Genomic DNA, 23,615 nt, shown 5'->3' with positions numbered 1-23,615 from the left:
TATTATACAATACTCTTACAGCCTGACTCCTAGTCCTATGGATGTCACTTCTACCCATATACATTTCCAGATAGAAAAGTATAATTTTCTGTCCATCAATCCAAATACATAGGCATATATGTACATGTATAACTGTTTATGTTTTCATTTCAAAGCTGTAAAAATGAAGCTTTTTATTACCAGAGATGCTAATAATGATAATAATTTACACTGGTCAGTGTTAAGTAGTTTGGAAAGAATATCTGAAATTTAAAAAGCAACTTAGAGGTCCTCAGATAGACTGCTATAGTTAATTAGATCATCCAATTCTATATGACTGTTCAGTCTCACACATCTCAGGCAAACTTCAGTGTCTGGCACTGTAGAATGCAAGTCTCCAGCCTAGGTTCTTGAACATTGTCTTTCTTCTTTTGGCTGTGTAATCTTGCTCTGTTTTAGCCTCATTTACAGTGTTTCATTGGCTGAGAATGTAGAACGTGGTTTTGGCTGGACTCATTCCTGAACTAACTGGGACACTGTTGCATAAAGTGCCAGGGGTATTATTCTGCTGTATCATCCACTGACCTCAGAGGCAGGAATCCTGAACCAATCCTCCTGTTTAAATGGTAATGCATATGTTCTGGTGTTACTTGGCTGGAAAGCTCTTTGGGCACATCACGATTTCACCCTAAGAACAAAGCCTGAAATGTAACTGGAGACTTGCATGACTTCTAGTCTGTGTGAGCATAAGTATGTTTGTGTGTGTGTGCTCTTTTTTTCCCTAAAGAAACATACAGAAGAGAAGAAGATGCTTTACACATAGTTGTGACTGGTCTTTAACTGGAGCTGATTCAAAGTCCACTGAAGTCTGTTTTAGGACTTTGCTTCTCTTAATGGGCTTTCGGTCAAGCCTTAAAACCTATTTAGAGTGAATCAGTATAGCTGATAGTGCTCTAGTTCCTTAACTTTTCTGAGTACGAGACAGGGCAGGATTTAGATATAGCTGTCACTCATTTTTGTACTGCCCATTCCATTTTTTCTCTTCTGCCTGAACACTACTTCATTTTTCCTTTAACACAGGCAAAAAAGAAGTGGAATATGTATTATCAAATGCCATTTTTCATGTTATTTCTTTCAATGGGTTGTTTCCATCTACACCTGCTTACTTTATTTGTCATATTATTGATTTATGAGTTGAAAATTCAATAACAATATTTTTAAATTACCATTGAAATTCCTTTTGTGGTTCAGTGACTCTATGAAAAACTTCTGAATGCTGTACAACTGGAATTTAATATCTCCTTGTCATTTATATTGTTGTAAAATAGCATTAATCCTGTTATCTGCTTCTGAGATTTAAAGAAACACTTAGTGTTATTTGCTACTTAATAAATCATGATGCTTTAGATCTTGCACAGGTAATAAGAGTGAGATAACTTACTAATTCATTATGGTCTGCCCTATCAGGAAATAAAATTGTAGGTAATATGTTCATATACTGTTTTAATATTTTACTGTCCAAGCTTATATGAACTTTTGCTCACAAGATTAGTCCTTGTTCATGTATTTAGCCTAAATACTGCCCTGGGGTGTAGGGTGACTACATAGTTCATATGAGTAGGAGTTTGTGGTTGCACAAATGTACATGAATACCTTAAGGTGCTAGGACCATTTTCTAGCACTAGCTTACATGAAACAGCCTTCATTCTTCATATTAAATTAAATGACTCTGAAACAGGGCCGCAGTGGCCACAGCAAACTGGGAATGTTGTGTGCTAACCCAGGAATTGTTAGAGAATGCTACTTGGCTGGCATCAAAAACATGCAAAGGACCATTTGAACAATTTATCAGTATAGACAATTGAATCCTGGCGGAGATTGTTCCCTGGAACTGTTTAATTTACCAGCATACATGTTGACTGTATGACCAAGCTCTTGTTTAACACCACAGTTCAACTCTGTGCTATGTTAAAATTCTTCCATTAGCAGTAGATTCTGGCTTTTGACCTAGTCCTGAAGATTTACCAGAAAAGTGATTATTAACTTAGCTTAAACAGAATTACAGGCAAGTTAAATCTTCCTCAATAGCAACATAGAAAAGAGAGCAGTTTAAACTATAGAAGGTAGTTTGGGATAAGCTCAAAATAAGAAGGCAAGAAATAGGGAATCTATCCCTGTTAGGAAAGATTCGAAGAAGAAAATATTTAAACAGTAGCGATATTCCCAGCCAAAGTCTGTGTCACACACTCAGCCAAAGGACAATGAATCAATATATCAAATTCTGGACAACATAAGTAAAGGAACTCTCACAAATGACGTCAATCAGGATTTTAACATTACAGCGATTTAAATCCCTATTCAGCACATGCCTAACTTCAAGTCTGTGAGTCACTTGACTGAATGAGATTAAAGTTAGGCAGATTCTGAAGAACACAGCTGGAAAGTACTATTTCTTTTCCTCTTAATTAATTTCAGTTTTATTTTCTTTTTGTTTTTACTTATAATCCAAAAAATTTTCTGGTTAATCGTTGTTGGGAGATGTGCATTACATCAGTATAAAACTTGTGTCTTCCTAGAGTAATCAACCACATATACACCCTTATACATATGTAACACATATATCATATATACATCAAGAATTATATGTGCATATTGCTTTTTTTTTTTCTGATAGTGAAGTATAAAGCCCTTATGATTTCAAGCTGTGACAAACAAGAATTTCTTTATCATACCACATATCTTCTCCATAGAGCTAGGAGCTTTGAGATCTTAGAAGAGAAGCACTACTAGAAAGCAGATGCTGATTTGGAAACAGGTGGCTTTAAAAACGCATCTCATATTGTGTATCCAGCACACTGAGTGTTAAATTTCTGTGGGCCTTTGGCTTGTCTCCTTAATCACAGCAGGGATTCGCTTCAGAGCATGAAGGACAGAAACCCTAGTGTAAGCAAAGTACTGCCCTGTGCCTCAGACTTTTCTGTGGGCCTCGGTAGTCTGCAGAGACTCTACTTGGGTGACAGGTCTAGTTCAGAAGCTGCAACTTCTTTGTCACTCTAGGATATCAACCATAATGGGCCTTGTGAAACCCATTTCTGCTTAGAGCTGTGCTACCAGTTTGGAGCAGCAGCTCTCAGAATCCATTTGGAATTTTTTATTTTTATTTCTATTATTGATCCTGTTGATCCAGCTACTGTATCAGAATGAGATCTTTTGTCTAATGTAGCAGGTACTTCTGCTGAGTGCTGTGTTTGAGTCATTGCTTCTTTGCTTGTCTCAGCTGGGAGATGTTCTTTGTGTATCTCACAATGACCTGCCCTGCTGACTTATTTGATTCAGTCTTTTGAAAAGGACCATATTGCTCTTTCCTGTTAGTAATTCAGACCATGCTGGGTTAAAGGATATACCCACTACCTTTGTAAACAAATGCTGCTGGGATTGGAATTTATCTGCTTTTAAAAACAGTTCTGTACCTTTAAATATTGGATCACTGATTTATGTCAAATTATTGCCTGTTGAATGTTGTATGCAAATAACCCTGCGTGGCTCTGTCTAAAGCTGGTCCTTCTGCTCATTGCTAGATCAATGCCCAAGAAACAGAACAGAGGCCAAGTAAAAGGGCTTTGCTCCCTGGAATATGCTGTGAAAAACAGCAAGATGTGGGAAGGGCATCTTCAACTGCACCAAGTGCTTCAAAACTCATGGCTAGTCATCACTGGAGATACAGCTGCAGAGGTGATACTCTGGCCACTGCTGCCTGCCTGCTGGGAGTGCACACCTGAGTGAATTCTCTCAGAGAACCCAATAGCTATGTTCTCTGTGGCACAGCCGTTTCCCACTACTATATAGCAGTGTAGCTGTACACACTAGTACAGACAAATCCTTTGGATGGGCTTGTGATGAGGCGTCTTAACAGCAGCAGCAAAGTTCTCTTTGCAGAGGAGTTTTCTTTGCATAGTCGATCCATGTGTCTCCAGTTTTAAAGGTGGTCCCTTCCTATGTAAGCTATTAAAATAAAGCTAGTAACTTGAGGGGACTCCAGCTTCCTTTATTATCCCTGAAATTATCACTGGTTCCAAAAACCAAAGCATTCTGGAATGCTTTTGGCAGTGTAACCCTATTGTTGAAGCTTTCTGTCTATTAAATGTCTGGAAGACCATGGAGATATTACACATAATTAAGGCAGCCACTTCACTTTGTGTCTGATCCAGCATGATTTATGCTGCATGCAGCATGATCCAGTATGATTTATGCAATCTAGTATGGCAAGAATTAACATGACACATCCAAGGAAACGTGAGACCAACCTCACAGCTAATAAAACAGAAGATTGTTGATCAAATAAAAACATCTGCAAATGTTATTTTTCTTGCCTTTGATTAAGCATGACACAGATTAAGGGTAAGAGGCTTGTAAGGGCGAGGCATTGCCAGCTCTTAAAAAGATGTTCAGTATGGGTAGGAGGACATAATTACCTCCTTTCGCCCGTTCTTTTTTTGTCTATGTAAGGGCCAGGCCGACTGCAGCACATGCAGCCTACTGCCTTTCAGGCCCCAGTTCTTCAAAGCAGAAGTGGGTAGGAGAGGTGAGGGCTCTGCTGGTGAAGGTTATGCACCAGAGCACCAAAGCTGCACCCTTTCTATCTAAAGAAGCATTAATGGTACACATTCACATAGCTGAGAGCTCAAGGAGAGTCATATTACACTCAGAAGAGTGTAATCACCTACCAGTTAACCTGCAGCTGCATCATAGTCCATCAAAAAAATCAGGATTCAGTGGCCAAAAGGGTTCCTATTTCTGTAGTCGAGTGACTGGGGTGCTTATCTAGAAGAGAAGTAACTTGGATTTTTAGCCTTTTCCTCAGGAATTTACATGTATTTTGCCTAGAATCATGGAAGATAAATTGGTAGGGACCTCAAGGAGAGATTACCTTCCTTCCTATGTCAGGATCAAATATACTTGTAGTCTTCCTGACAAAAATGTGTATAATCTATTTTTAAAGCTGTCAGCAGTGAAAACTCTGATACCTCCCTCTCCAATTTATTCCAGTGCTTCACTGTCCCTAGTATTAGAAAGACTTTCCCAATATTTAAGCTGAATCTTTCTTCCAACAAATTATTTCTTGTTTTATTCATTGTGACCATGGAAACATGGTCTCTTTCTTTTTGCAGTAACTTGGTATGTATTTAAAGATCGTTATCACCCTCAATGTGATATGTTACAGGTTAAACAACCTCAGTTCTTTCAGTTCTTTCTCATATTCATTGTTTCTGTAACTCCGATAATATTCACTCTTTTCTTGTGGACCATCTCCAGTTAGTCCATGGTTTTTGAAGGGCAGACTGGATGCACTATTGCATCAGGGACCTGACTAGTGCTGAGTAAAGCGAAAGGCTGTACCCACAACTTGAAGGCAATACTCGCAAGTAAACATCTAAGTATGGTGTTTGTCTTTTTTTTGCAAGAGCATGATTTTGTTGACTCAAGTTAGGCCTGTGATTCATTATAATCAAACAAAACACATACATAAACAAGCTTTATCCCTAAGGATAATCTTATATGAGACAGTCCTACATATTGAGTCTTTCACTGCAAGGCTTAGAAAGCTTCTGCTTCATGGGAAATCTTGAAAGTATTTAGCTTTGGACTGAATGAAAAGAAAAAAATCTCTTCTCTCTGTTGACAGGTACAGGAGTCAAATGCCTGTCACATTACTTAGTCCTTGTATGCTACATCACCACCAGTGTTACCTCTATTACATGGGAATGAAAATGTATCAAACCATCCTGCTGGTTGAAAGTACTGTACTAGTGAGGGGGCTTAGTTCTGAAGCTTATCAAACCCAACCTTTTTTCAGCATTTCCTTTTCCTGAAAGCCTGGGAAGGCACTGCACTGTGGAAAAAAATGCACACATTTGTAGTCTAAACTTTTCAGGAGTTCCTGCAGAGCTCACTCTTTGCTTACAATAAGCAAGGAAAATCCAGGCCTAGGACATTTTGCTTGGCACAATGGCACTCACTGAGGTAATGAGCAATACAAGCTCAAGATTTGACAACAAGCAGCTGTCCTGTGGAAAGGTACGTGTACAAGTATCTGAAGGGAGGGTGTCGAGAGGATGGGACCAGACTCTTTTCAGTGGTGCCGAGCGACAGGACACGAGGCAATGGGCACAAACTGAAACACAGACACTTCCATCTGAACATGAGGAAAAACTTTTTCACTGTGAGGGTGACAGAGCACTGGAACAGGTTGCCCAGAGAGGTGGTGGAGTCTCCTTCTCTGGAGATATTCAAAACGCGCCTGGATGCAATCCTGTGCAATGTGCTCTAGGTGACCCTGCTTGAGCAGGGGGGTTGGACTAGATGATCTCCAGAGGTCCCTTCCAACCTCAGCGATTCTGTGATTCTGTGATTCTGTGAAAGGTTGAGCTCGGAGAGCCCAGATGGCAGTTGTGTAATGTGAGTTTGTGTACAGCTGTCCTTCTTCAGCAAGGCTGCTGTCAGTGCTCAGGTGTAGTAGTAGCTCAAATCTAGCAGACTTAGATGTTGCAATAGTGGACATTACAGCACCTTGCTCTCTAGGGGAATCCACAGCTGTAGTTACAGTGTATGGTAGGATCTGAATGACTAATGAAAGAGGGAAAATAAGAGATCTGGTACATCCTGGTAGCTTGGTTGCTGGCTTCAATAAAGGCATATTAAATATTCACTGGAAGAGGGTGTGGAACTGAATCTTACTGGACCAATGAATATTTAATTCGTCCTTAGAAAGCAGGAAAAATTCAAATGGGATTAAGGGAGCTGCACCTGAGAACACCTGTACATCATTGTGCTTAGAGCATTTTTCTTGGCAGCATAAAATTGGTTGCCTTCAGGCACAGAAGGGAATTGAACCTGGTTTTCCTGCATACTTAGATGAGTACTTTAGTCCATGACAAAGGAGGCAATGCTGCCCTTTCTTCCAGCTGCACCTATTAASTGGCTGGATCCAATAAAATGTCTATTAAATGTTTCTCAGAAGCGAGACAGACAAGTTTGTGAACCCTGGCTAGGCACAGGTATGAATGAGGTGCCAGCTCACTCAGTGGCTATTCTGGGTGACAGTAGGGGTATATGTAGCCAGTATCCTGTCTCCAGTAGTGGCCACAATCTGAGTATATGACGAAGAAGTATAAGAAGAAGGTGAGTAGATTTTATATGATTTCTTATTACTCTATCATCCACCAACCATTTTTAGCTCAGTGACTTTGAGCATGACATGTGATTTCTATGTATTCTTCATTAGATTTTTATAAACTTTCCTGGTGTCTCTTAAATCAACTTAAACTTTTAGCATCCAAAACATCCTTTGGCAGGCAGCTCCACAGTTCAGTTACTTGTGTGAAGAACCACAGCCTTTGTTTATTTTGAATCTCATTCTTATTAGCTTCCTTCTATATTAGTATTAATCTGGATTTAGACTGGTCTGTGCATGTGCAACTATAGTCAGCTGTAGGACTGTGTTGGTAGAGAAACCAGGGTTAGAGCTCAGGGACTGAAAATGCTCCATTTGGGATTTAAGAAGCTCTTGTGACAATCAGAAGGCTTAGTTGGCTAAATCCTTTTGTGTATTTAGACATCAGCCTATAAATAAATGTGTTGAAATTAATGGGGCAATTTGCAGGTTTGCTAGTTGTATTACTCAGGGTAAGACTTGCACAATTTCAACCTATGTAATTAAAACTGGGTTCATTTCCTCCTTGTGTCAACAAGTTGGGGAAGCTTGTAACATCTGGTAAATGCATAAAGGTAAGTATGTAGCAAATATAACAGGTTTCTAAGAATACTTGGTATGCAGGGCAGGGTTTCAAGGGATTCCCAGTAAATTAACAGCTGTCCTTTCAAGAGAAGTCAGAATAAGGAATTCTGAGGCCTTCATATAAGTTAACAGCATAAAACATAGCTGAAGCTGCAGGATGCTGAGCAGGTTTTGACAATATACCTTTTTTAGTTTTTGTATTTTTGGAGTACTTTACCCATATTGATATTTTTCCATTTTATATTTAAATGCTAGCAGAGTCCTTCAGAGATCCACACTTTGGTATAAGTGCTGAATATTTGGAAATTCTAGCAATGACCTCGACTGAAAGTATGTCCCCTTTAAATGATTCCTCATGTAGAGCTCTGAAGGCAATCAGAGCAGTTGAAAGGCACCTAGCTGTGTCCTTGTCTTTCTTTCCTCCTTTCTTAGAGACAGTGTTAAATCTCAGCAGAGATTATCTTTACAGCAGTAGCTTCACGTTTGAAGTTTAAAAATAGATAATGTTTAGAACTTTTATTTCCAAACTTGATTTGGGTTTGTACTGACCGAGCAGAATGTAACAAGAATGTGCTATCAGGCAATGCTAACAGAGCTTTGGGCTCCTTGTGCTCGCTCACCTGGCTCCATTCTCTAGTTCCATGTGTCTAAGTGTCTAAGAATTTAGATTTCCCTTTTTAATCTTTCCAGAATTACTTGAGCTGAAGAAGTTTCAAAGTAAGTTTCTTATACATACATAGTTTTTCCAGATTCATGCTCATATTACATTAAATATTAGAAAGAATGTGAAGAAGATGATAGCAAAAAGCTATGAAAATGTTTTATTTTATGGTCTCCAGGTGCTGTTAACTTCAGTTCTTATAGACAGGGTGGTTGGAGACAGTCCCAGGACTGTATTAACAGGAAGATACTTTTAGTATGTTTACTTGATCATGAATTACCAGATACTCTTGGCATTGCAAAACAAGTTTATGCTCAATTTATCACACAGAAGTAGTTTTTTGATACTTATGAGACCTTAATCTTGAGAACATTTTTCTGAAATATTTGAAGATTATTTGTATTATTAGGTTTGCATTATTAGGCTCACTTCTTCAGCTAACTCTAGGTCTGTTCAGACCGATACTTGGCTGCTAAAAGCTAGTTCTTTAAATCTGGATATTAACATCCTGCTTTTTTCAATAATCAAAAAGTTCACAGGTCACAGTGATTTACTTAATAATCCAAAACAGGATAGTAGATTTGAGTGGTTAGTATAAATACTTAACTTTGGGCATCACAAATAGAAAATTGTTGGTCCAAAAAGTTACAGTAAACCCAGTAAAAGAGCCAGAATTCCTGCTTGAACATATTATTCTATTGTCAGTAGTTTTAAATATGTAGTAAGTACAGGCAATATCAATTATGATTGTTCAAGCTAGAAAAATGTTTTTTGTTCAGCTTACTTTTCCAGCCTTTCCTGATTTGAAGCTGTCATAAGCTGTATTGATCATTTGTATTTATAAAGTTAAAGCATTATCCAGAAAATGCAGAATGATTTGAGATCATCTGAGATTGATAATGCTATTATCAAAGTATTATTAAGACCAGTTTTTAATGAAGAGGATGGAATTTCACTTCCATCCTCTTAACTGGGGGAGAATTCCATTCCAAAATTCCAGTTCCATACTGAAGAGGAAAGACTTGTGATGGGTAGAGAATTTATCCATCATTATACTTATCTCAAGATATAGTAGTTTTCTGAGCTTAAGGGGATGAAATTTGTTTAGTCAAGCTCTTCTCTGGCAAATATATAATCAAAACAGCCTCTGCAGAAAAAGCATACCGAATCCTTCAAGTGCAATCTTATTGAAATTCAAAGAGATTTTTTTCTGTTTTAAATTGAAAATCCCATAAAAATCATAGCTTGGGGAATCTGAGACAAAAAATTTCCTACTAAACAAAAGTACATCTTTTCAGGCCATCCTGTCGTCTAAGCTGTTTAGTCTATTTCTCCTTATTATGTTTATCTTCCTGGCAAGCTACAACAAGGAAACAATACTTTTAGTACTTAGCAATTCAAATATAAAGAAAGAATCCAGGAAGCAATAGTAGGAAATACAGTAGGATGTTGTGTGCCAAGTTGTATAGTTATTTATGGATTATAATTAATTTCTTGATAGGGGATGCAAATTAATATTTGTCCATTTATTTAGTCTTGCAGGCTCTCTTCTTACTTATTAAAAATGTTTCACATTTTCTTCCTGGTTTAGGGATATCTATAATTATAAGTACTGTTTATATTAAGATAGTATACAGAGATAAATTCTGCTTTTATTTACTATGATATGAACCTCTAAAGAACTTTAGCTTTCACTGGAATACTTCTCTCCTTATAGAGATGTAATTGGCAATAGAATTTTAACCTCAAATCCAAATATTAATTGAGTGTGTGAGAAGGTAAATCATTGGTAAATCACAGGTAAATTACCAGCCATTATGAGAATATTTTTATTAGAACATTTTTCATTACTAAACTAACAGCCTTCTCAAATTAAAATAAATCACTATATAATTTTCTCTGTTTTCTTAGAACAGAAGAATTTAAAGTGACTGGTCCCTTATAACACTTAAAAGATCCTTTAGATAGATCTAAAGCAGGGAACCAGTTAGGGAATTGGTGGAGCTGCTTGATGACATCGTTTAAAAGAGGCACTCATGGGTGATAAAGCCATTGCAGAGCAGCATTTGACTTTCACTGCTGGGAAGTAGCTGGGAAGATTCCTGCACCCAGCACATTCTTTGTACTATGTAAGTCAGAGGACCTAGATGAATTTGAGGGAAAGGTACAGGACGTGTTGGACAAAGTAGATTAATTGGATGTTAATAAATTACTAGGGACAGATGTTATTTTCCTGACAGACAGTACCCAGGGAACTCAGATGTGAAACTGCAGAACAGCTGGCCAAGGCATGTAACCTGTCATTACAAACAGCCCCAGCCCCAGAGCACTGGAGTACTGCAGTGTAATACCATCTGCAAAATGGGCTTTACAGGGAATCCAGGGAGCTACAGACTGGTAGGTCTAATTTTCATGCCTGGTTAGTTGGTGAAGCCTGTAATAAAGAATATGATCATTGTGTGCATGAATGCACATGGCCTGTTGAGAAGAAGTTGGCATGGCTTCTGCAAAGAGAAGTCTTGTCTCACTGACCCACTGCATCTCTGTGAAGGTGTCTGTAAGCACGAAGATAAAAGGGAGCCTGCAGATGCAATATCTAAGGATTTACACCATAGATTATTAAAGAAATCAATTTACACGAGGTTAGATGAAAGGTTCTTTAATGGACTGAAAGTTGGTTAAAGGATACAAAGCAAAGAGTAGGACTTAATCTCTGCTTAAATACTTCAGCCTTTACTCAGTCATGTATTTTATGCTTTATGGCCATTTTTTTTCACGTTTTTAGAGACTTCTCAAAAGTGACTATGACTTTGAGGATGCTAATTGTTTTTCTGCCTTGTAAGTCTGTGCCCTTTGAAAATGTCTTGAGATTGATAGCTGCACAGCGAATGTTCATGGTCAGTAATCTGCAAATATCTTGGTCACAAACATTCTTGAACATGTTTTTATTTGGAAGTAGCTTATTAAAATTATTAAAACATATAAATGCTCCAACATTTAATCCAAGTATTCAGCTCCAATATATAGCTGAATAGGACTAGTTGTATAAAAAGGGTTTTTTTTTAATGAAATATCCTGAGTTGAATCTACACTGAAAACCATTTTCTATATCTTATTACTTTTCCACTAGGCTTCCCATACTGCAAAGTATAAAGGATGATGATGGGAGTTCATGCTTTTAAGGAGCAGTTCAGTTAAAGTCCAGCTAAATTTTCCCAGAGTTTTCAATAGCTGTATCCTTCAATTTCAGTGTAATTTCTATGAGTCCACATAAACGTAGCTGAGAACAAATAATATTCTACATTCTCTGTAATAACATATCTGATGCATATGTGGGCTAGAAAGCAACATACTCAGAAGCACTCTTTAGAAAGGCAGTACAAAAAGTCTTCCTGTACTGAGCTAGTATTCTGCAATAATTAATAAAATATTAATATTAAAATATTACTAATGGTAATTTATGCACCACCTTTTTCTATATCAAGTAGCCTGGAACTCTTGGTCAGGGGCAATAGGGCTTTTTCATAAATCCCCGCCATATAGCTAATTTATTTGAAAAATTTCAAAGCAAGAATGTTAAGACAATATCTTATCATTTAAAGGCTTTTATGTGATAGACTGACTTGAAGTTAACAGCTGACTTAGTTTCTTGCCATCACAACAGTCTTTTCTGCTCAGTAAATTTTTTCAGTAAAAACAATAAGGCAATAACAGGAGCTTATGCCTGTCAAGAGCTGAAGGCAGTCAGCTGCGTCTTATGTGCTGCCAGGCCAAGGTTTTCAAAAGGCAATGATCTTGCTGGTCCTTGCTGGTTGTGATCTGTGGGCTTCCAGCTAGTTTTTATTTTTCTTGCAGCAGCTGACTCTGATGATCAAGCTGTGACTGGAAGAAACAGCAGGATTTTGTGGAAAACCATTTTGCAGTGAGTGATAAAAATATCATAAATTTAGCAAGAAATTTGAATTATTTTTGTTGCAAATATATTGAATTGCAGGTATATTGAATATATCTAAATTCCAGGTCAAGGGAGTCAAGAACTGGGAGATTCTTTTCTCAAGTAAAGGAGCAAGTAATGAATGCTGTATCTCCTGATTCTAGTCTTTTCTCCTGTTTGTGAATTGGCAGGGCCTACTACCTATTAAACTGTTTATGATGAAAAGCCCAAAGTATTCTCACTGAAATTCAAGATTCCAGTGAGAACAGAAACAGGCCCAAAGCAGATAAAACTGTGGTTTTGGTTATGCTAGAGCCCTTTGCAGTACTTTTCTCATGTAATGTGTTTTATAACCATTTTAAGTCTCATTGATATAGCCAATAGGAGAATGAAGGGAGCTAGTGAAGAATCCAGCCTGTTTTGTTTCTTGGAAGTGTTGCTTTAGAGATGTGCTTTTGGGATTTTATATATGAAAGAATAGGATCTGAATAAAATATGAAAAAGTAATTTACTGAACCTAATTCACCATTCATTTTACTCTGTTGCTCTCAAAGGTATTTTAGTAGAGGTTAATTTGTTTCATTATAGCTAAACCAAATTATCTTTATAGGTATATAAACTGTGCTTTTATGTTTCTCAAATATTACTTCCGCTAACACTGAATTGGGATCACTTATGTAAATATTGATCAGACCAAAGAGATGATATAGAGCCAATCTGAAATAACATGCATGTTCCCTTGATTGCTCTCTGGCATTGATGTTCAGCCAGCATGCACAGCCTGGTATTTACATGGTATTAAGCTCTTTAAACCTTCAGACCAGGGTGGCCATATGCAGCACGCTTGCTGGAAATGGTCTCAGGCCAGCACTAACTCCTGAACTGTGCTTGAGAATCTCTTGGGAGCGATGGATCACATTGAACAACTAATTTCAGGGTTTCCCTGATGATAGATGGTCAAGTCCTATTGCCCAGGTCATTCCCAGGCAATTGGTAATTAACTGGTACAGATGTAACTACAGTCTCCCAAATTTGAAATCTGACAAATGCGTAGTTTGTGTTGATATCTGTGACACTGAAGAATGGCAACTGAGACAAGGCTGCAGTTTTGTGGCAGTTGAAAACCCCCCAAACCTCAGGATTATCTAAAGTAAAGTAAAAACTTTAAAGTAATGAACTTTAAACTAACAATAAAAATAAAACTGCAAAGAGCTGCAGAGGTTTCAGATTCAATATGAATCTTCATAGCTTCAAAATTACCCAGTTATTTTATGAGGGGTCACATGACTTCAAATAATAGGATCTAATTCAGGTACTCCACAAAAAGATACCAGTAAGAAGGTACTTTGCACATTTCCTCTCTTTTAATTTTCTTTTATATATCACAGGGAGAATTTTTGAGTGACTTCCCCTAATTGTCTGGCAAACTGTATAGTTAAACTCAGCTTGAAGATACTGATAGAGACAAGCTGGCATTTAATTGAAGCATTGCAAACAGTGCAGCTGTAGCTCATAATTACCATAGTAGTTGCAAATGTCAAAGTATTTCACTGCTCAGTGTATGAAGATCTCACAAATCTCCTCTTCTGATAGCAAGTAGGTCCATAAGCATCTGTGTCCAGGGGAATCAGTTCCAGCGTGTGCAAAAGGAGACCATCTGAACCGAAATCTGTAACCTTTGGAATTGCTGGCATAGGTGTGTGCTAGGGGATGATCAAGGCTTCTCCCCAAAGGATGTATGTCTCCTTCTAATATTCTCCAGTGGGTTCGCCGTACCCTAATGAGATAGTATTTCTGCAGAATGTATTTAGAGTTGCAAAGCAGGTTGTTTCACACATTAATGATTAACATCAATAAATATATTTATTATTCAAGAACAAATCATGACATTCAGATTCTGAAACATCATGAATAAGTACATAAATCTCTTATTTTGTATAAAGAAATAAGGCACAGATTGTATAAAATGAGCAAACAGAAACAAAACAAGAATTGACAACAAACAAATGAAAACCCCAGAAAAAAACTTCATTTTCTATCACATGTGGCAGTAATTACTGTACACTTTGGCAGTAGCTCTCCTTTCCTAGCAACTTTAAAATGAGACATTCTGGATATTTTCCCCAGTAATTTGTATGCATTTTAGTTATTTGGAAGTTGATAACTGTTATCAAAACATCAATGTGTTTACTGCAGCTTTCTTCAGTGCAATTTCTTTAATCTTTTTGGTTTAACTTTTACGGCCTGACTTTGTTCCCACTGAAGTCAGACAAAAACCCCCAAACAAAACACGTGAATTGGGCTATACAAAATGTTGCACAACAATATTTATTTTGTATTTGGGGTTACAGAGGGGATAACCAATTGTAATGTTGGGCCCTGATCCTGTAAATCCTTATACATTTGCATAGTGCTATTGACGTCAATGGCTTTACTCAAATAAGTAGGGATTGCTCATAAGCGCAAAAGTTTGCAGGATAAATTTCTAAGTGGCTGCAAGTTCAGTATTAGTGAATCTCCGGTTCTAGACACAGTTTTTAAGCAACTTCTAGTGTTATTTAAACTCTAAAGCTTTTTTAGTGTTGGTTTTATAGGCTTGAACCTCTAAACCAGTATCTTCTGGTGTAGGAGAAGCACAGAAAAGAATGCTACACTGTAACCATCAGTGGCTTGCTCCAGATTATCCTCCCTTAAAAAAAATAAATAAATAAACAAAACACAAAGCTTAATTATATAACTTTTATTTAGCTAGCAGCTGAGTACCTCCTGTCAGATCTTGAGCTGCTGAAGTCCTACTGCAGTTTATAATCTCACAGGATGCTCATGTTCTTAGAAGTGCTTGGTTACCCAAATTAAATTAGAATTTGCCAATTAAATTCTATGTTTTGAGCATTTTTCACAGGGAATGTTTTTGAAGGAAAATTGATTTCTGATTAATTACTTGTTTTGTATGAATTGTCTGCATTTACTGAAATTATTGCATTTTTTCCAGTAAAATTTCTGATTCTTAGTTCAAGTTAAATTCCTAAACTTTAAACATTTTTTTAAAAAAGTTGAAAATATCTTTGAAAGAGTTTTATGAAGGTTTTACAAAAATTTTTTTGAGAGCAAAGTGGAAACTTTTTTTTAATTATGGCACAATACAATTTTGAGTAAAAAGTGTATTTTAAAACTACTATTAAATCTTAATATTCATATTAAATGTTAAATAAAAAAAGCTTGAATCACAAGAACAGAATTTAAAACAAAGAGGAGTTTTGTCTTGAGTGATTTTATATTTTGCAATAATATTAATTTAAAGGTGCTGTGGCAATCTTAGTTTCTAGTAAGTAAAAGTCTTACAAAATTTCTCCATTGAGGTTACAGGGCTGAGAGGGACTATACTGTATTTATACACATTGTTTACGGTTAATGCCAGTTTGTCTTGTTCTCATCAGACTATATGTCCATTTCTTCTATGTCTTTTGAATCCCTTATAACACAGTTATCTTTATCATAGATCCTTTCCAGAAAGTTACATGATACTGCTGGGTTCTGAAGTATGTCAGTTAGCCTGTCCATCTTTCTTTCTATCTTCAGCTCCCATGTTTACTTTGTTTTTAACCATACTCACTTCAATTATAGCTTTAAAGTACAATTTAAATGTATTTTACAAATAATGCCAATGGCCCTCATATTAAGAATTCTCTAACTCTGACAGGTCAAACTTCCCACATGTAGGTATCCTTGCAATGCTGGTAGTTGAAAGGAAACTTTCAACATTGAAGCCTTTGATTCTGTTATTAGGATTGCTTGCCAGTCTTTGTAGCATGACAGAACAAAATCAAATCCATGTTGTAGCTGTTGGCTTAAGACTTTTGTGAATTCTCACAAAAAAAAGTAAATTTTTCTCAAGGAAGGWATGTTGTTAATCAGAAACATCAGGCATGACCAATCCTTACCAGGAAAGTGGTTAGGTGGAACCACAGTGTGGTACTTATTCATATTAAGAAAGAATTAAATAAAAAAAATCATTTCTCTGATCTCATTTTTATACAGTTGATAGCATTTTGTATGTGGAGAACATGCCTGGGAAAATACAAACACTTCAAAAATCCTGAAATGGGAGGACAGTTTACACGAAGCTGGTAACATTGCTTTGTAACTTTGAATCTAGCAATATGTTCAAAGCTTAGTTCAAAACTTTAATGCAGATGACCAATAAACTTGAAAGCTGAGCTAAAGGAAAAGCAAGTGCAATAATGAGAGAAGTCTTTCTAGGAAGAGAGGCAGGGAGATTTCCCTGTCTTGAAAGAAAATCACCTTCTACCTAATTTCTGCTTAGCTGGCTCTGCTGTAAGCTGTTTCCTCTGTCTCCTGGAAGTACAGAACTAAATTGCCTTGGCAAACACTAAATTATGACATTTAATGTACTTTTGTATATTATGTGTACATAAAGTACACGATGTACTTTATAATTTCCTATGAGCAATCTGTCATTTACTGGTTGTTGACAGAATGATAGATAAATTAGGTACAGCATTTACAAAAAGTAAGTGTTAAATGGAAAGCACTATTCTCCCCTAGATAACATGCTGGGTTGGGAAGCCAGAGATGTGGCTGTACTTGTAGTTCTACCACTAACTTCTTGTGTAAGTTTGGGCAAGTCTTTTAATGCCTTCCTGTCTTTCCTCTGCCTTATCTTTTGACACAGTCTCAAGAGCATGTTTACATGCAAAAATGCTTTATTTTCATTTGGTGCTTTTGGATACTTTTAATACACGTGACAGTGATTGCCCTTTGTTGCTGTCAACAATCACTTCATCTTCTCCCCAAAGCATGCATGCAAGTTCCAAAATGAAAAATAAATCTCATTCTGGTTTCTTTACTGTTGGAAATTCAATAGCGGAAGACTATTGATATGCCTTTATTCTAGCATACCAAACAGGCTACTGAGAATTTATTTAACTGTCAGACTGAACATAGCTTCAGATCTTCCTATTTCTCATATTCAGAGGGATGTGAATTTAGGATCTGCTTTTACTAAACATATCTGGGAACAAATTTGCCTAGTTCCTGTGGTAGTGTTTTTAACAGGTGTGTGTGTATATATATATATGCATATATATAAAAACAGGCTTATCACATGGAGAAATGGACATTGAAGTTTTTGCAATGGAACTTCAGAGCTTTGCACTTATCATAAAGGATCACTGCTTAGTCTCAGACTATATTACACCTATTTAGTGCACTCAGATTTAATATTGCTGCCTAAGGAAAAAGTAGTAGGTAGTGTCTACTCATGAAAGAGGAAAAGAGCTTGTGTATCCATTACTGCATGAGAAGGCAGTGTAAACTTTTTTTTCCCCCTGCAGACTACTAGATAGAGAGATTGCCTATCACTCTGTGCCAGGAATTTCAGCAGGGAGTACAGAGTTTACACTAGCTGAGTTTCTGCTGTGGTGACTTAATTCCATGGAGATGCCACCTCCTCTCAGCAAAATTTCTGGGAAGGACATAAAACTAACAGCAGCTTGCTCTGCCTGTCCAAAGAGCATCAGATAATGAGGCCCTGTGGGAGATGTGTGACTATTTTCCTTTTCCATGTTCAGGCTATCTCTTAGTAAGAGTGATGCCATTTGACAAATAAAAGACATCATTGTTGACTCACATCAGGAAAACAAGATTACCAATTGGAAATGTACTGTATTGTAGAAGGTGGGAAGAAATGATTATATCATTCAGATCTTGGGGCACTTCTCTCTCAGACTGCATTTCATTTGTCATGACAACTTTTCAATGCCAGCTTCATCTTGCAGCCCTGCTGTGGGAGCTGTTATCCTGTAAACTTGGAGTGACTTAATGGAACAGCAGGCACCATACAAGGTCTTTAATTTAAAACATGTCCTTTTCCTTTCCAGTTAAAGATTTGTTTCACAGATGTTTTGCCAATATTTGAATAAGGTTTTGCTACCAGCCTTCTTTTTTTCTCTGCCCCACAAGCTGTAAAAAGCAGTGTACAATATGAGCAGTGTATGTATTTGTGCTAAAGGAGGAGGGAGGCCTGGAGAATGTGTTCAGTATATTATGAAAGAGGAGAGAGAGAGAAAGACAGGCAGCATCCCCGTTAAGAAAAGTGTCATAAAGTGGATTTGCTAGAAACGTTTATGTTTCAGAAGATGCAGTTTTGAAGTAACGATAGAGGGTGAAAGCCTTGTTGATGATTCAAAGCATCTGGAAGTAGAAAGCAGCTTTGCAGCTCCTTGACGTTTGTGCAGTAAGGTCCATTCCAGGAACAGCTGCACTGAATATGATAGTTATGAGCCACTGGAATAAATATTCCTGGGTAAGAATGAGCTCACTCCAGCCCTTTCGCTGATGCGGATGAAGATTTTCAACACGCTACATCGAAGCGCTATCTTCCCTTCCTTGTTCTGCACAGGTCTGATTGATTTTCTTGTTCACTCTGAGCCAGAAAGTGTTCTGTAGAAGCAGAAAAACTCTTAGATAATTCTTGCACCCAGTGTTGATAGTATAGTTTATTGGTGTTTAAAGAGCAGTCCAGATACAGGGCTCTGGCATTCTGTAACATCTAACTTTAAGATGCTTGGCACCTCAAGTAGGACCTAGATCCTTGGGGCATGTCTATGCAGAAGCATCTATATGATTCATGGGGAACAGAGATACTACAGGGGAAGTTTCAGAATGGGATTAAAAGAATTGAATGCCCTGTAAGGGACGAGACCCAAATGGCTGTGCTGTAAGCCTGAACAATGCCCAGAAAGAAAGTTCCTGAACCAGGAGAAAGTCCCAGAAAGTCATGGGGAGGGGCCTGGTGTCACTTCCCTTGACTGACTGGTGTCTCAACCACTCTTGAAACTGGGGCGAGAGAAGGTTCTGGAAGCCCAGGAACTGGGGCAATAAATAGGGGGCATGCATGAGCCCGTGGTGGGCTCTCTACACTGAGCATCTGTGTTGGCAGGTCTGATGTTGGATCCAGGACTGGTGATCTCCCTATCTCTTTATCTTTTTCTCTCTTTCTCTTCTCTTAAAGTTGTTAAGTAACACAAAGCCTACTTTGGTTTAGATATAATTGTGATAGGGCCAACGTTGGTAGGATATTTGTTCCATTAAGGTTGAGGTTTGCACGTCTCATAAAGCCGCATAACTCAGATAGATATAATTGTGAGAGGGCCAATGTCTGCAGGATATTTGTTCCATTAAAGTTGATGCTTATGTAAGGACCTCGAGTGTTATCTTGCCTTAGTCCACACCAAAGGGGATTTGCAAATCTGAGTCACTCCCCCCTCCCCCCCCACCCCCTGCTTTTCAGAGGTGGGACGTGACATGCCCTCTTCACCTTGAGGTGATTTCACCTTCCAGGAAAATGTTGTAGCCTTTGTCAAAAGAACTTTTCAAGGTAGAGGATACTTGTCATCTCTATTTGGAATCTGGGCTCCCATGCAGAAACCAAACAAATGAACCCAAACCCGTGCAAAAACAAGAGAAAGGACCCTTCTTCATAAGACAGGATGCCATGTGAGTGAAGTCTGTCTTTCAGCTGTGAGTCTCTGCTCTCTCCACAGCACTTATTTTTCCAGCACCTCTCTTAAGCTAGAGCAGTACATGCATACAAAGAATGTAAGCCAACCTGACTATACAGTAAAATTTCCTTATTATTCAGTACTCATAGACATGTTATATATTTCAAATTTATTACAGAGCAGTTCCATGTTTACTGCAAGTCTTATCTTGCCATTTCAACTTAAACAAAGGAATCATGATAATAATACTAATAAAATCGTACATGTTGCATAGTTTGCACAGCTTTTGTTATGATATCAGGATTCTCGCTTTTTGTGCAAGTCTTGGTTTTGAATCATATGGTTTGAGAATCTCAGCTCTTATTTTACAAAAGGACATTTTTAGCTCTCAAGATTGTGAAAGTAGAAATGGGGGGGGAAAATTTTTAATATATTTTAATCTGGGCGTGTTCTGCACAAGCTTTGAATTCTCAGCTTTTGGCAATACTTATTAAATGAAAGTAACTTGTCATCAAAGACAGAAGCACAACTGTGTTGTATGGCATCATGAAGTCTTCATCTGACTGCAGGATCCAGGCATTGCTTTAGTGTGAATAAGGCATGTTAAAGCTGTCAGATTCTGTTATACGCAGCCTAACTACATGAACTAAATCTTCTCCAGAGTGGCAGTGGAATGCTATTGATAATTGTGTATTTTTTGCATTTATAGCAACATTGTTGGCTTATCTCAGGATATTCTGGTTAGCTAGATTGTGAAGCCTGTTATTTTTCATGTCTTGTTTTTTTAGTAATTGCAGGTGTTTGTATTTCTCTGTAAATTGATGCATGACAATTGGAGAGTTTCCAGTGGTAGACTGAATGGTGGGAGGATAAAGGCACTTACATTTCCATGGAACTGTGAAGAGTCTCCTAACTTTACTCTCATGCAGATTCACAACATGTTTTTTGAAAAAAAAAAAAAAAAACTATGATAGGTTTGTAGCTCTACTGTCGGAAGAGGATTCCCTTTGAATGAATCTAGTCTATCTCCTTGTCAACTACTGTAGGTCCTGACTTTCAATCTGACTAACAAATTTGCTTTTCTTTTATTTTTAATATGCAAAACTAAGCATTGTCAGTTGGACCATGGGTACTTGCCACGTTACACCTTGAAATGATAAGCCACCTTCGTTTTGCCACGGCTGAGGGGCTTCTAAACTTAACCCACAGCAAGCAGCCTTCAACCGAGTCTTCCTGCAGACTCCCCAGGCTAATCCCACTATCCTGGCCCTGCCTGTACCCCTTTTCCCCGCCTCCTCCTTCTCCTCCACTGGTGCTGCCAAGAAACTACTTAAGCAATCTTAGCAGGATCCAGGATCTGGCCCAGCATTTCAGTTGGTTGATTTATTTCGGTTGTAGGGAAAATAGTAAACCAAAGCCTGAGAAACTAGGAAGTGGGGAATCGAGCTCAGTCTTTATGAATTCTCCATAATTTACTTGACAGATTGTGTTCTTAAAGGACTAGATTTACCCTGAGAACAGGATAGCAAGGCTGTTTTATATTTAAAAGTGCAGAATATTTCCTTACAGTTTCATAGACTTACACATACATATCACAGTGCTTGTTTGCAAGTTTGTGTGGTTTTGGTAGTTACTGAGACTGAAAGTCAGCCTARGATTAAATAATGATACAAGATTTGCACTTAGCACTTTGGAACCTATGACCTCTTTTATTTATTATTAAGGAAATAAATAGACCATTCCCAATAACTGCACTCATTTAAGAAAATAAAAAAAATTTCTCAGTTGGATCAGCTCTGAAAAAATCAAATAAAAACTGCTTCCATTGAATTATACATCTTTTCTTTCTGAACAGTCAATGAATGAGGAGAAGATTGACTTGTCCCATGTAGTCCAGAAGATTGATTTGTCCCATGTAAGCCAGAATTGTACATAAAATGCATCTTTAATAGCAGCATTTTGAATAGCAGCATCTTCAGTTTATTAGATAACCTCATACAAGAAAAAAAGGAAAATGAAAAAAAAAAGACCCTAAAAGCAGCATCTTTATCTGTGCTATATCTATGTGTCTATGGACAGAGATTAAAATAGAACCAGAGCCGATAATTAATTCTGGCAAGTCAGTTACTTTGTACATATCGTGATTACTGAAAGTTGTTAATAGACTGTTCAGAAAATGACTTTATGCTGACAACCTAGCAGCCACTTGTTCTTGTACAGGCATACCTTGTTTTATTGCACTTCACTTTATTGCACTTTGCAGATATTGTGTTTTTTACAAATTGAAGGTTTGAGGTGACCCTGTGTTGAGCAAGTCTATCGGTGCCATTTTTCCAACAGCATGCGCTCACTTCATGTCTCCATGTCCCATTTTGGTAATTCTCGCAATATTTCAAACTTTTCCATGATTATTATATCTGTTATGGTGATCTGTGATCAGTGATCTTTGATGTTACTATTGTAATTGTTTTGGGATGCCACAAACTGCGCCCATATAAGACATTGAACTTAATAAATGTTGTGCGTGTTCTGACTGCTCCACCGATCGGCCATCCCCCCGTCTCTCTCCCTCTCCTCGGGCTTCCCTATTTCCTGAGATGCAACAATATTGAAATTAGGGCAATTAATAACCCTACAATGGCCTCTCAGTGTTCAAGTGAAAGGAAGAGTCGCACGTCTCTCACTTTAAATCAAAAGCTAGAAATGATGAAGCTTAGTGAGGAAGGCATGTCGAAAGCTGAGACAGGCTGAAAGCTCGGCCTCTTGCGCCAAGCAGTTAGCCAAGTTGTGAATGCAAAGGAAAAGGTCTTGAAGGAAATTCAAAGTGCTACTCCAGTGARCACMYKAATGATAAGAARGYRAAACAGCCTWMTTGCTGATATGGAGAAAGTTTTAGCGGTCTGGATAGAAGATCCAACCAGCCACAACATTCCCTTAACCCAAAGCCTAATCCAGAGCAAGGCCCGAACTCTCTTCAATTCTGTGAAGGCTGAGAGAGGTGAGGAAGCTGCAGAATAAAAGTTGGAAGCTAGCAGAGGTTGGTTCATGAGGTTTAAGGAAAGAAGTTGTCTCCATAACATAAAAGTGCAAGGTGAAGCAGCAAGTTATCCAGAAGATCTAGCTAAGAGAATTGATGAAGGTGGCTACACTAAACAACAGATTTTCAGTGTAGACGAAATAGCCTTCTACTGAAAGAAGATGCCATCTAGGACTTCCATAGCTAGAGAGGAGAAGTCAATGCCTGGCTTCAGAGCTTCTAAGGACAGGTTGACCCTCTTGTTAGGGGCTAATGCAGCTGGTGACTTGAAGTTGAAGCCAATGCTCATTTACCATTCYGAAAATCTGAGGGTCCTTAAGAATTATGCTAAATCTACTCTGCCTGTGCTCTATAAATGGAACAAGAAAGCCTGGATCTGTTTACACATCTGTTTACAACATGGTTTACTGAATATTTTAAGCCCACTGTTGAGACCTATTGCTCAGAAAAAAAGATTCCTTTCAAAATATTACTGCTCATTGACAATGGTCACCCAAGAACTCTGATGGAGATGTACAATGAGATTCATGTTGTTTTCATGCCTGCTAACACAACATCCATTCTGCAGCCCAAGGATCAAGGAGTAATTTCGACTTTCAAGTCTTCTTATTTAAGAAATCCATTTTGTAAGGCTATAGCTGCCCTAGATCGTGATTCCTCTGATGGATCTGGGCAAAGTAAATTGA

Source organism: Apteryx rowi, unplaced genomic scaffold, assembly GCF_003343035.1.
Source record: "Apteryx rowi isolate R43461 unplaced genomic scaffold, aptRow1 scaffold_143, whole genome shotgun sequence".
NCBI lineage: Eukaryota > Metazoa > Chordata > Aves > Apterygiformes > Apterygidae > Apteryx > Apteryx rowi.
Note: the sequence above shows the minus strand (reverse complement) of the source record.